Genomic DNA, 13,161 nt, shown 5'->3' with positions numbered 1-13,161 from the left:
TCCTCTTTTGGGAGTATCATTTATATTGTATTAAAATACCATGATTTCCTTACACCTTCTTATCTAATGTCCCCACCTTTCTTGGGGGCCAGCAGGAGGGACCAGGAGTTGAACCCAGAGCCTTCACACTAAGCTGTATCCTCAGTCCAATATTGTTTTATATTTTGAGACAAGGTCTTTCTAAGTGGACCAGGCTTGCGTCAACGTTGTGGTCTTTCTGCCTCAGCCTCCAGAGCTAGTGTAGTTCCCAGCATGTGCCACAGGGTCAGACCTCTTGCTTTTAATGTTTTATATTCCTTAAAAAGGTTGGTGCTGGTCTTCTAGCAAAATTAGTTACATTTCATTTAATGTAGGGCATGATGGGAGAGCATGGCTGAGATTGAGGCACACACACAAAAAATAACTTTTCCGAAATCATTCAGGGTTTTAATACCAGCCAAGGAAGGGAAGGATATTCAAGGAGCCACTGTACAGTTGTCGATTGATGAGTCATTGCCTCTGGGGATGGGATAGAAGAAGAAATAATGGGCCATGAAGTGACTCTCCACTGAGTGGAGATATAAATCAATAGATTATTTAGAACCAAGGAGAGAATGTAATAGTGGACAGCAACAAATAATTTTCTTCCCTTTTAAAGTAATTTTACATGTGATGCTCTCACAACGGTACAGCCACCCTGAGAAAATAGCAGTCGTTTCTGAACTATTAGGGCCTGTAAACCATTTTTGGCATGTTTCATTGTGTTTGTTATATGCTACTTTTAAATTTACTGTAATTCTTTCTACGATAAATTGTGTGAACTATTTTTGGTTTCTCAAAGAAAATCACACATGCAATTATGAACCCCTCCCAGTTTAAAGAGATCCTATTTCCTTTGGAATTTTTGGAAAAGAGAGGAGTGAGAATTGGGAGGGAAGATGCTTGAGAGAATTTTCCAGATGAAGAGTCTGGATCTTACCAATTTCACAGCTCATGAAAATTCTTCACATTTGAGAGTTCTATTTTATTATTAAGTTGAAATAAACAGTGAGAAGGTACATCACATCAGAGATTATATTTTCTAACTTACTTCTCATGCTTAAGACCAAATTTACCCCCTAAAATTATGACATGAATTTTATGGTCACAAAAGAAAACAAACTACTCAAGAAAAATCTTCTTTCTGTTTGTAGAAGAGGTCTAATATGACTTGCTCTCTACCGCTACTCATTTGCATTACAAAAAATCTGGCTTACAATACATGTAGATGGCATGTGTCTCTCAAACAAAATGTGATTAATGATCTTGATACTGATACTGATGGTGAGAAGTGTTTAGCATGACAGCAGTGCAGCAACATCACTGCACTTAATCTTACAGGACAGCTAAGTAAATACTTTGCACACAGTGAAGCCCATGGTCTTCCTTGTAACTACTCAGCTCTACCACTTCACCATGAAAGCAACCACAGAAGAAGTGTAAACACACAGGTAGGGGTGCCCTCCAATAAAATTGATTTACAAAGCAGGTTGCAGGGCGGTTTTCTCAAACAGGTTATACACTGATAACCCTTATTTTGATAACCCTTGTAATTTCCAATGGGACAAAACTTTGGTGTCTTTAGTTAGTATATTAGGGAGACTTTCTTCACTCTAATGATATACCTGATGCAGCAAACTTCATGAGGAGAAGAGGTGGCTGTAGTTCATAGTTGTGGAAATTCAAGGTCATGATGGTAGCGTCTGTTCAGGTCTGAGCTGCATCCTATCACAGCCAAGACGGATAACAATCCTAGCTCATGCAGGAGCACACAGATGATTACATCTTGAACTGGAGCAAAGAGAAAGAGGATAAGCCAGGCTAGGTTTGCTAATTTGATAGCAATCTTCTCTCAAGAACTCAAAGGATCACACAAGAGTTACAAAGAAGTCACACACAAGCCACTGTACACACTCAATTACCTAACCTTCTTCCAGTAGGCCTTGTTTCCTAACAGCTCTTTCCCTCCAGAACAAAGCTTTTAATGGTGGATCCAATGAAGACAAGCCACATTGTAGCAGTAGCAGGTGAGTAAATTTCTCATTACATAATTCTACTGTTGATGAACATCTACCTAGGAAACATTATACAGCTAATAACTGATAAAATACAGATAGTGTATAAGAACCCAGTTTTTCTGCCTTCTACAAGAAACACCAGGATTTATCAAGGCCAGATTGCTATCCATTTTAGAAAGACCTAGAAAGTAATAATTTTTAAATTATTCATGCTATGTTCCTTGTGTCCTTTAAAATATTACATTCACTACTTCCTGTTTAGTATTTTCCCTTATCTAGATTTGTAGAGGCCAAAATAACGTGGAAAATTGGCAATTTTCTAGTACATTGAACAGAGAGAACCAATATAGGTCATTTAGGTCCATAAGTGACTATATTGTCCTTAAATTTCATTGTTTGCATATCTATAGATCCCAAATGCACAGAATAACTGCAAACTTCATCTGGTCCTTACTATATCATGTATTGTATATTTATTAAAATGAAGGAGAAAGTCTGTATTCAAAAGTTCTAAAACTTTAAGTTCACCAAGTCATGGTAGAATATTAAATATTACACCAATTAATTCCTCAGTAACAAAAATATCAGCACAAACTGTTATGCCCAAGTGTTCTACCTGAGAGAAGTATCAACACAGCAAAAATAGTAAATACCTGTACATCAATGTCCAACCAATTCAAATGTATATGAAAGAAAGTGTGGCTCACCCCATGTTTTTAGTCTTTCAAAAGTTCAATAACTTTAACCATCTGAAATATGATGAAATATGGCAGGATTAAAAATTGTGCACACTGTGTCATGACATGCTATTTTACTTGATCCATGATGTAGTCTGTTATGAAATAAAAATGTTATATATATATATATATATATATATATATCCCTGAACAGATGCTAGCATCATGCCCTTGAATTAAATATATAAATATATATTTATGCATACATTAACATTTATATATAAAATTAGCCAAATGGACACAGAGAGTGAAAATTCTTTCTCTGATGAGCCATGTTTTACCAGGGTAGTCCCCAAAAACCATATGAGAACTATACTCTTTCAAGAACAAAGAAACTCACCAAAAAGTAGGGGGGAAATTTCAGAAATGTGGCATGAACAGATCAGTTAATCTTTTTTTTTTCTTTTCAAGAGATCTATTTGAAAACACTATGTTGCCTTTTGCTAAAAATTTACCTTGGTTACAATACCACCTCATATAATTTTGGTGCTTCTACTTCCTTTCTATATCATACATTTTTGTTTCATTGTGATCATCCTACTTCAAAAAGAAGTAAGTTGTAATGGGGTAATTATCTAGAGAATTTAACACCACCGTGTATTCATTAAAGTTATACAAGCAAAACTATTTAAAAATTTTCGAGGTTCCCTGAGTGATCCTCATAAAACCTTTGAGAAATGTAAATAGCACATGAACTCTTCATATCTAAAGATAACTACTGATATCATACAAACATTCTAGCAAAATATTTGGGGAAAGGATTATATGGATAACAAGGAACCACTGAAAACTTCCGCAATAGTAGGCTATTTTCCAGACACCTTAGATTGTTGTAGCTAGGTAAATATGTCTATTCCCCTTCTCAAAAAACTAGTAGACAATGTGGCTTCCTGAGCTATAGACCTTTTGAAGAGCTGAGTTTATTGATTCAACAATCAAGATGCAACGTAATCACTTATAATAATGGAATCTGCTTATAATATTGGAAAATCTCCCACATTAAATAATTCTGTTTTATGTGCATTTGTAAGCCTTATTTTATAGATGCATATAGAATAATGTGAACATTGCATAAGCTGAGTAGTATTTTATAGCTATCTTCTTTGGTCATATTGACGGTTTTTATTCTAGCCAACTAATAAAGGAGAGCACAACTATATCCACCTCTTTTTAAAATAGAAGATGCCTGTTTCTCTTAGTTGATTGATCCTTCTTTTCAGCTAGACAGAAGATAGATGCGATTTGAACAGGTGCACTACCCAGCCATTCTACCACGACTTTATATCATGAGGACCAGGCACCAGAGAGTCCTCTGCAATGTGACAACCACAACAGTCTCACAAGGATCATGTTTCCAACCTCATGAGAGACAGAAATAAAACTGTGTCCACTTATGTCATGATTGTCAGGGCCTAGTAAGAGATAAACATATCTGCAAATCACACATAGTAGATAATACACTGCAAACCTTTGTAATCACTATAGATTAAATATGAGCACTTTCTTGTTCCCTGTATAATGCAATCATGACAAATATAGTAATTAATATTAACAGTCAACATGTAGTGAGGGTTCATGAAGATTAAATTAATCTCGTTGCCTCTAAGAAGGAAAGTACTGCCTGACACATTGGCCTATGTGCTCTCATTCCATGGAAGCTCTGTGTCGTCTCTGAATCCTGGTTCCTTGCTATCTCTGCATTGACTTGGATCCAAGTCCTAATTCTGGGTGTTTTAGTTACTTTTATTATTGGGAAAAAATACCTGATATCCACAAATCAGAGAAGAAATGTTTTAGGTCACAGATAGTAGAGGTTTGAGTCCATAGACAGCCGGCTCCCAAGGAGGGTGGCACAGCAGAGGAGACTCAGTTCATGGCAGAGCAGGCAGCACAAAACAGCAGCAGCTAGCCTCCCATTCCCTTTTTATTCCATCAAGGTTATAAAACTAGTGGTTGGTGCCACACACACCTAAGGTGGGCCTTCTGTCTTCAATAAGTCCACTCGGCCACACTCAAAACTAAACCAATCAGTGGATGGATCAAAGTACTATACAGTCTATTCAGACAGATAGTGATGATAAGCCCAACTGCCTCTTTTACAGGGCAATAATATCATTAAGCTTCTCTTCTGGATCTTTAACAACTAAAGTTTACCGACCAAAAATTAGATAAGTAGAGGGGCTACAAGGATAGCCAATATTTTGGTCCTATCCCTTCAAGTTCAGGTAGGATTCAGGACATAATAGTACCTGTGATGTGACATCCTGTAACTCAGTGGGGTCTCAAATTTTCTGATCAAGGAGATTATGGGGCCACAGAGGAACGTGATCAATGATGTAGAGTGTGCCTAAAGAGAGTCACCTAGAGAGAAAAAATTCTCTCAGGCTTTCACAGACAGCAAATTGGTCAACCAATAGCTGTGACTCATCCAGATGGATGACACTGACAAAAGCCTGAGATGGCTTAGTGGTCTAAAGTACCTACTTAGAACAAGCTCAGCAAAGCACAGGGATCGCGGTTCAATCCCTCAGCACCACATGCCAGCCAGCCTCGCCCCCTGGTGGGCTGAGTTAGCCACACACACACACACACACACACACACACACACACACAAATAAAATAATTTTTTTAAAAAAAGAATGAAACGTTAAAAAAAATAAAATAAAAGACCCACAAGGTGCTGTACATGGTTTGCTGTATGTGATTCCAGGGTAAATCCTGAGGGGATTGACTAACATTGTCAGATATCAAAAATCCATTTTAAGTTACATAGGTCTTGCTTTACCTTGGTCTTAACCATTCAGCAGAAAAGTTTAACCATGAGGTATAAAAAGTAAAGCTATATTAATATGCTGAGCTGTAAATGGCTCATGTCACTAACTTCGGACAATTGCCAGTTGTGCTGATGACCCACAACTATTATGGACCATTGGATTATATTGGGTTATTTTGTTGAATTCAAGTACCTACAATCTTTGGTCTGGCATCAAATATGAAAAGGTTCTTTAAAGACTCCTCAAAATACAGCTCTTCTTACAGCAATGGAATATCCATCTCTGACAAAACAAGACCAAAAAAAGAGTGATATAAATAAATGACCATTTATGTGTATGTGTAGGTGTGTGTGTGTGTGTGTGTGTGTGTGTGTGTAGATAGTTAGGATAGATATACAGCTACTTTCTCTTCGTTCATTGAGAAGAAAGGTTTGTACTAATATTATTTAGACAAGACATCATGTCTGCATCTTGTCCTCTGAATAACTAATACAAGGACAACAATACGCAATGTATTAATTTTGTAACTGTTATACTAACCTGTTTTGAAACTGTTTTCCTGCTATTTCATCTTTTTTCTCCTTAAAATGAAAAAACAAATTATTATACAATTATTAAACAGTCTATTATACAGAATCAACACCCATGACCCAGCTACCTTTCAATCCCTCACCTGTGAATGTATGAGGCTTTGGAGCTACATCTAGACCCAAGCTATAAGACTTGGAATACCTACCTTTGTTATTTCCCTCCTGGCCGTTCCTTGGAAATTGCTTTTATTTCAAGCCCAACCTAAATTAAAAATCAGAATTGCTTTTTATGTGTTCCTGTTGCTGAAAGTAGTATTTGCTGCAGTATAGTGGAATTGCCTATTGACAGTGATGAAAGAAAACTTCCTAAAGGCAGGAATTATGTCAAACAAATAGTAGACCTTTGAGAAATTATGGAGAATCAACTAATGGACTATTTTAAGTAAATCTTATTACTTAAACCCCTACTTCCGTACCAACAATAAGCCAGATTATTTTCTTACCAATTATTTTGATTCTGCCTTTTGGGCTTTATTTTTCTCCTCCTTAGAATAAATACCCTTCCAAAGCCATTTTAAGTTCTCCCATTTTATTTAACCTTAATTGGAACTTTTATTTCAACTGGCTAGAAAATAAAACTTGTTGAATACTGTTTTTACTAATTTCTGTATTCTTCTTTGCCTAAAAAGAGGAAGACAAAAAACATTAAAAAATAAATCTAGATATCAAATTAAAAGCCAGTACATTGAATTTGGGGTAAATGAGCGTTGCTCCTATTTTTCAGCAACCTGGCAGTTCAAGGGATTAAACTGTAGCACTATGAGGGGGACAAAAGGAAACACACTTATTATCCTTATTACTGGATCAAAACAAGCAAGATTTTCAGGAAACTTTCCCCGCCTTAAATCCTGATAGTCTTCTAACACAGGGTAATTTATGGAGGACACTGGGAAAAGCAGCGGGCAACATTTTTCTGATATGTTAATGAGAAGAGCAGAAACTAAATTGTATAGCTAATTCTTGCAGCTGCATTTGATGAAAGCTAGTGGTATAGCACTGGAGTGAAATTCAGTGCAGGTGCCTGGTATTCAGTTTGATCAAAGAAGAGTATTTGAATTTCCGAAGAAGCAAAGAGCTGTTGGGCACTTTGGAGACCTATCCCTTGAGTTTGCCTTTAAGAAACTGTTACTTAGAGCCAAAATAACAATTATTTCAAGAATTTCTTCTAGGACAAAAGTCTTCTGGTTTCTAACAGATTTTTAAGTACAGGTACCTGAGATATGAAAAGAACTGTAGCGTGCCAGGGCTACCACCTTGACTAACAGAATTAAGGATTCTCCACAGTATTCTCAACCAAATAGAGAGGTCTTCAAATTTCCAAAATGTGCCTTTTGGCAAAACACATGACAGATAACAAAAATTACTTTTTCTGTTTCATATCAAGAGCTTTTATGGGACAGAGAGATAGCTCAGCAGCATTAGCACTACCTGGCAAGCTTAAGGTCCCGAGTTCCATCCTTGGTACCACAAAAACAAAGAAAGAAAATAGGAGCTTCTAGAACATCCATTTGGAACTTACATCTACAAAAACTTTGAATTGTCATATTTGAAAATCAGAGATGATGCAGCTTTAAAAAGTAACCCAACCAGGAAATCAAAGGTAGCACCAAGTTCAGTGTCCAGGCATAATCTTTAGGACCACTTGTAAGACTGTATTTTCAGAGCAGAGAAGGTAGAATAGCAAAATCCACCTCCTAATGGATAGGCTCATCAAGCAGTCCTATGCCATAGGTGATGCTGTCCCCTACACCGATGGAGAATGTTTGGTGTAAATAACAACTTTGCCTTTCTTTAGTGGCTTTTCTCGTCAAATGGTGGTGCTTACACCCAAGTTTTGAGATGAAACTCACCTATTCCACTATGAGGAGCTGATGTGGTCAGGACACATCAGTCACCTTGCTCACTCTAGTAGGGGAAGAGTGACTGGCAGTTCTCCCAATATGGAGCATGCTTGGTATATGCACCACAGCACGTTCAGCCCATTCTCATGAGTGGAAGAGCTTTGGTCATTCTGCACGCGCAAGGATAAAGGAATCCAAATTCAGATACCACCAGTTGGGGCTAGGGAGATAGCTTGGTGGTCTAAGAGCCTGCCAGGTGAACACAAGGACCTGGGTTCAGTCCCTGGCACTGTATGTCATACTGACCCTGGAACCCCAGGTGCACTGTGCCAGCCACAGAAACCAGGCATGGTGGTACACGCCAGTGATTTTAGTGCTGGGGAGGCTAAGACTGGAGGATCACTACGAGCCTAAGCTGCATAGTGAGACCCTGTACCAAATAAATACATATTAAAAAAAATCAAAGGCCATCACCCTGTACCAAATTAGATAAATAGATAGACAGACAGACAGATAAATAAATAATTTTTTAAAAAATCAAATACCATCAATTATGGTCCTGGTGCTCAAAGAAAATGATTTGCCCTTTAGAAAGCACAAAGATTTTCTGCTATTTTGTGGACATAGGCTGCAATGTAGAAATAAATTAGTGTATTGTCATCTGCAAGCCATGCATTTGTACAGAATGCATTTTATACATATAGTTAACATTTCAGCAATGATACGTAAATTGAGGAAATATTGATCTCCCTACTGAGTTAAAGTAAACAAAATTGTCACCATAATGCAAAGGAGCTTTTGCACAACTCTCTTACCCCGTATCAAAAAAGGTGGCATAAAAATTATCTTTCATTATTGGCTTGACAGTTTTTCAAGTATTTCGAATGCAGGCCCTTTTTAACCTTTTAATGTTGGAGGTTCTAGACCCAAATTATTTACTGTTTGATATGAGTAAAGACAGTAATTTAAGCAAAGAAAGGGATAAATGAAAGTACTGTCTCCTCCAAAAGACAGTTAATGGATGATGTGCCTAAAATTTCTCATTATCTCTTTGTGAAGGTTATTAAAACCTGTTTAAGCAGAGCGCAGCAGTCAGGGTCTGATCCCCAGTGTGCCGCGCCGGCCCCGACCCAGAGGCTGAGATGGCGATTGAGATGATGTGGTGGCGGGCGCTTGTAATCTCAGCTCTTTGGGAGGCCGAAAACAGGAGAATCACTAGAGTCCAATCTATGTAGTGAGATCCTGTAGACCCTGTAGATCTTGTCCTAAATATAGAATAAATCAATAAAGAAAGAAGTTATTACTAGCACATGGAGAGGCTGGAATGTCATTGAGATGTGATGTCTTTTTTGTGGGGCCTACATAAAATCTAGATGTGAACAAGGCTACATTCTTTCTGGAGGGCCAAGAGGCTGGGTTTCCTTGCCTTTTATCAGTTTCTAGAAACCATGTTTGTGACCACATCTCCAAAGATGGCGTGCTTGTCCAAGTCCTTCTCATGATTCCTTTTTGATTTTATTTTGTGTCCCTTTTCTACTTCTCCACCACCCTGGTGAATGCACTAGGTCAACATAAATAATCCAGGATTATCCCCTCTTCACAAGTTCGGCTGATTGTCAAACGTCTTCATTTTTACCCTTCATCCTCCTTTGCCTATGGTAACACATTGACAGGTCCAGGAACCAGGGCATGTGTACTCACTGGAGGAAAATAAAGCCTTGTGCTACCTTAGTTTGACGACTTAACTTTCTCATATATATTTTCTCTTCAAGCTTCTTTACCATTTGTTGATGTCTATCTTTTGACAACTGCATCCTACCTTTCTCAGGGCAGTCCTGTCCCTGCCTATTTTTTCAATCCCATGAGGCCCAGCTTCAGTCATAACAATCCTTCACTTCTATAAATAGTTGCCACAATTTCCTGTCTTTGTTTTTGGAATCTGAGGCAAAGACAGCCCTTCTCCTCCCCACAAAAGAAGCCAAAATATTTATTTGTTCTGCTCTAACCTTCACTGTTATACTTTATTTGCAAGATAATTCATAATATAGTTTGCTTACATAAGCATCATGTGTATCATTAAGTATGTGATTATTGTCTTCAAAAGTTTGGCAGCCTCTCGGAGGAAAGAAACTGCCTAGATACCATCTGCACCTCTCCAGTGCACAGAGTAAGGCTCTCCAATTAAATAATGTACTTAGTAGAAAGGTCTGTTTTATGAAAAGTGCCTTGAACTGTGTATCTTATATTTGAACCAGATTCACAGAGGAGAATATTATTCATCCTTAGACCACATTTAAATATACTCTATGCATTTTGTCATCCAAGGGATATGATACATAACCCATTATCTCATTCTTTCCATAATTTTTTCTCAATTGTAGTAGAGACTCAGCAGAGTTTATTGGCAAATACAGCTATGAATATGAGCATCCTAGAAAATGCAACGGGCTGGGAGGAAAAGAACTAGCCCAAGAGAGGTGTCTTAGTAGCTTTTCCACAAAACACAATACCTGATACCCATATTTAACAGAAAAGTTTATTTTGGCTCATGGTTCAGTTCATAGCTGGCTGGCATTAATGTAGAGCGGAAAAGAGTTACTTGGATCATAGCAGACAGAAAGGAGAATGAGAGGAGAGGAGCAGGGAGGGAGACCTCACAGCCCCGTCCAGGCCAGGCACCCAGAGACCTACCTCTTTTGGACATGAGTCACAGGACTCTCAGTTTGTCACATGCCCTTAAACCTTATTTTCCTATTGTAATGTTAAAAAGTATTTGACTTTTTAACACTAACCTTGGAATATTCTGCTGAATTCACACTACAATATTTAAATGGCAATGGAATACCCATCTCTGACAAAACTAAACAAGAAAGGAGGATATAAATGAAGAACCATTTTGTATCTGTATATTCAAAACAGTTAGGATAAATATACAGCTACTTTATCTTAATTCAGTGAGAAGAAAGATTTGTACTAATAGTGTTTGGACAGGATATCATGCCTGCAACTTGTACTATGAAAACCAGCAAGAAGACAACAATAAGCAATGTATGAATTATTGAAACTATTCTACTAATCGGTTTTGAAACTGTCTCATTGCTATTTGTTTCCTCAGTAAAATTATTTTTTAAAATGCTAACCTTTTAAACAATGGAGATTTCTTCTGCTTTAATTTTGCTGGCCCTTCCTTTCTGGGGTAACTGAAAAGTTTTCAAATGGACTTTTTGTTCCTGATATTTAGCACAAATCTGGCTAAAAGCAGCAAGAATAGAATATCCATACTACAGCCTGAACATTAGACTCGTTGAACTATCCACTATGCCCTTAATCTCAGTTTCCCACAAAGTCTCAAAACAGAAATAAAATGTTCACTTTTTATTTTCTCTGCTGGAGCACAAAATGTATGGCTTGGTGTCCAAAGGTCAATGGAGCTTTTCTTCCCAAACAAAACCTCCCGAGCCTGGTCTTTTTTGTTTGCTCTTCTGCAGCTTTCTGCTCTTCTGCAGCTTTCTGCTCTTCTGCGTCCCCACCAGAATTTCCTATGGTTTAAAGCATTCGAGGGCTGCTTTTCCGGTTAGCATCTCCAAACCTCTCCAGATTCTTCCAGGAAAGCAATTCTAAGGGCTTCTGAACCAGATGCTGAGGAAGCAGCCCTACGGCTCACGTAGCGACCGATCATAGCACAGTCTCACCTCTATGTGTCATGATCTGTTTCTGTCACCTTTCCGTCACGGGGACTTGACAGCTGCAACTTGAAGGAGGAAAGGTTGATTTGGGCTCATAGTAAATAGAGGTTTCAGTTCATAGGTCACTGGCTCTGGAAAGGACAGCATAGGAGAGGAGACTGTTAGAGAAGAGCCAATCACCTCATGAGAAACCGGAAACAGAGTGGCAAGGGACCGTTTAGGCTAGGAGCTGCACCTTCCTGTCTAGATTATGCCCCGAACTGGGCTGCACCTTCTGACCATGGCCTGCCTCCTAGCCTCACAGTCAGCTATAAATGCCACCATAAAGTGATCACTTTTCGAAAGTCCCACCTTTGAGTTTATAGGGAATTGGAGGAAAACGCAGATGAAAGCCTCAACAGGAGAGGGTGGACTAGTTTAAAAGGGAAGAAAAAAGAAACCATAAATAAAAAGCTACTCCAGAAAATTCAAAGCAAAGGCTAGAAGGAAATATACTTATTCATTATTTAGATCATGGGGAGCAGAGGGCAAGGCTTAACCAAATCAGGATGAAGAAAGGGAGGTAAGTATTTCATCTGTCTCCCAGATGGACACGTTAATATTAATATCTTATTCAGGAAATTCTATTTCTCTCTTGTAAAATAGATCTTTAGCTATTTTAAAATCTTGATTTTATGCCATTTGGAGGCATGTTTGAAAGAAAATGAAATGAGGATATGAAAGATAAGACTTCAATATTTACCTTAATGTACTGAGAAAATATTTATATTTTTCTCAAAACAGTAAACCAGGACCAGCTGTATACTTTAAAATAAAATTGAAAATTGAGAGACCAGCACAAAAATCCTCCCAGGTTGTGGTGTGCAGCAAATCTTGCAGAAGGGCCTTCTAAACACAGGGTCTATGTGGTGGGCAACTTACATGTTGGGGAAGCCAATCTTGCTTTGAAGTCTTCATTTTTAAGCAAAACTTTCAAAACAAAGAAAGATTTTAGTAAAATTAAGCATGTTGCCTTAGATCATTTATTGTACCATCTGAATAGGTAGAATACTCAATCTTTGGAGACAAATGAATTTAAATTTTATCTCTTGTTATCTAATAACTTTGTTACCATGGGAAACTGGCTTTCTCTGTGCTTTGAGAAAAGGTAATAATAATAATAATGCCACCTGCCTTGTAGGATGTGCAGAGGATTAAATAGAGTAACATACATGAAACATCAGAAGAGTATCTAAGGGCTGGCCAAATAGCTCAGTGGATTAAAGCATCTGCAAGCAGGCACAAGGGCAGGGGTTCAATCCCTGGGCCTGCACTGCCAGCCCAGCCCCAGGGGTGCTCTGAGAGGGCAATTGAGACTGGGTGTGGTTATCCCTGGCTGTAATCTCAGGTCTTGGGAGGCTGTACAACAGATGGATCACTACAAGACTGATCTAGTAGTGAGACCCTAAATACCCTGTAGTCCATTCCCTAAAATCCAAAAAAAAAAAAAAAAAAAAA

Source organism: Octodon degus, unplaced genomic scaffold (genome assembly GCF_000260255.1).
Source record: "Octodon degus isolate 3935 unplaced genomic scaffold, OctDeg1.0 scaffold00109, whole genome shotgun sequence".
In the NCBI taxonomy this organism is placed as follows: domain Eukaryota; kingdom Metazoa; phylum Chordata; class Mammalia; order Rodentia; family Octodontidae; genus Octodon; species Octodon degus.
This window is presented reverse-complemented; position numbering follows the sequence as displayed.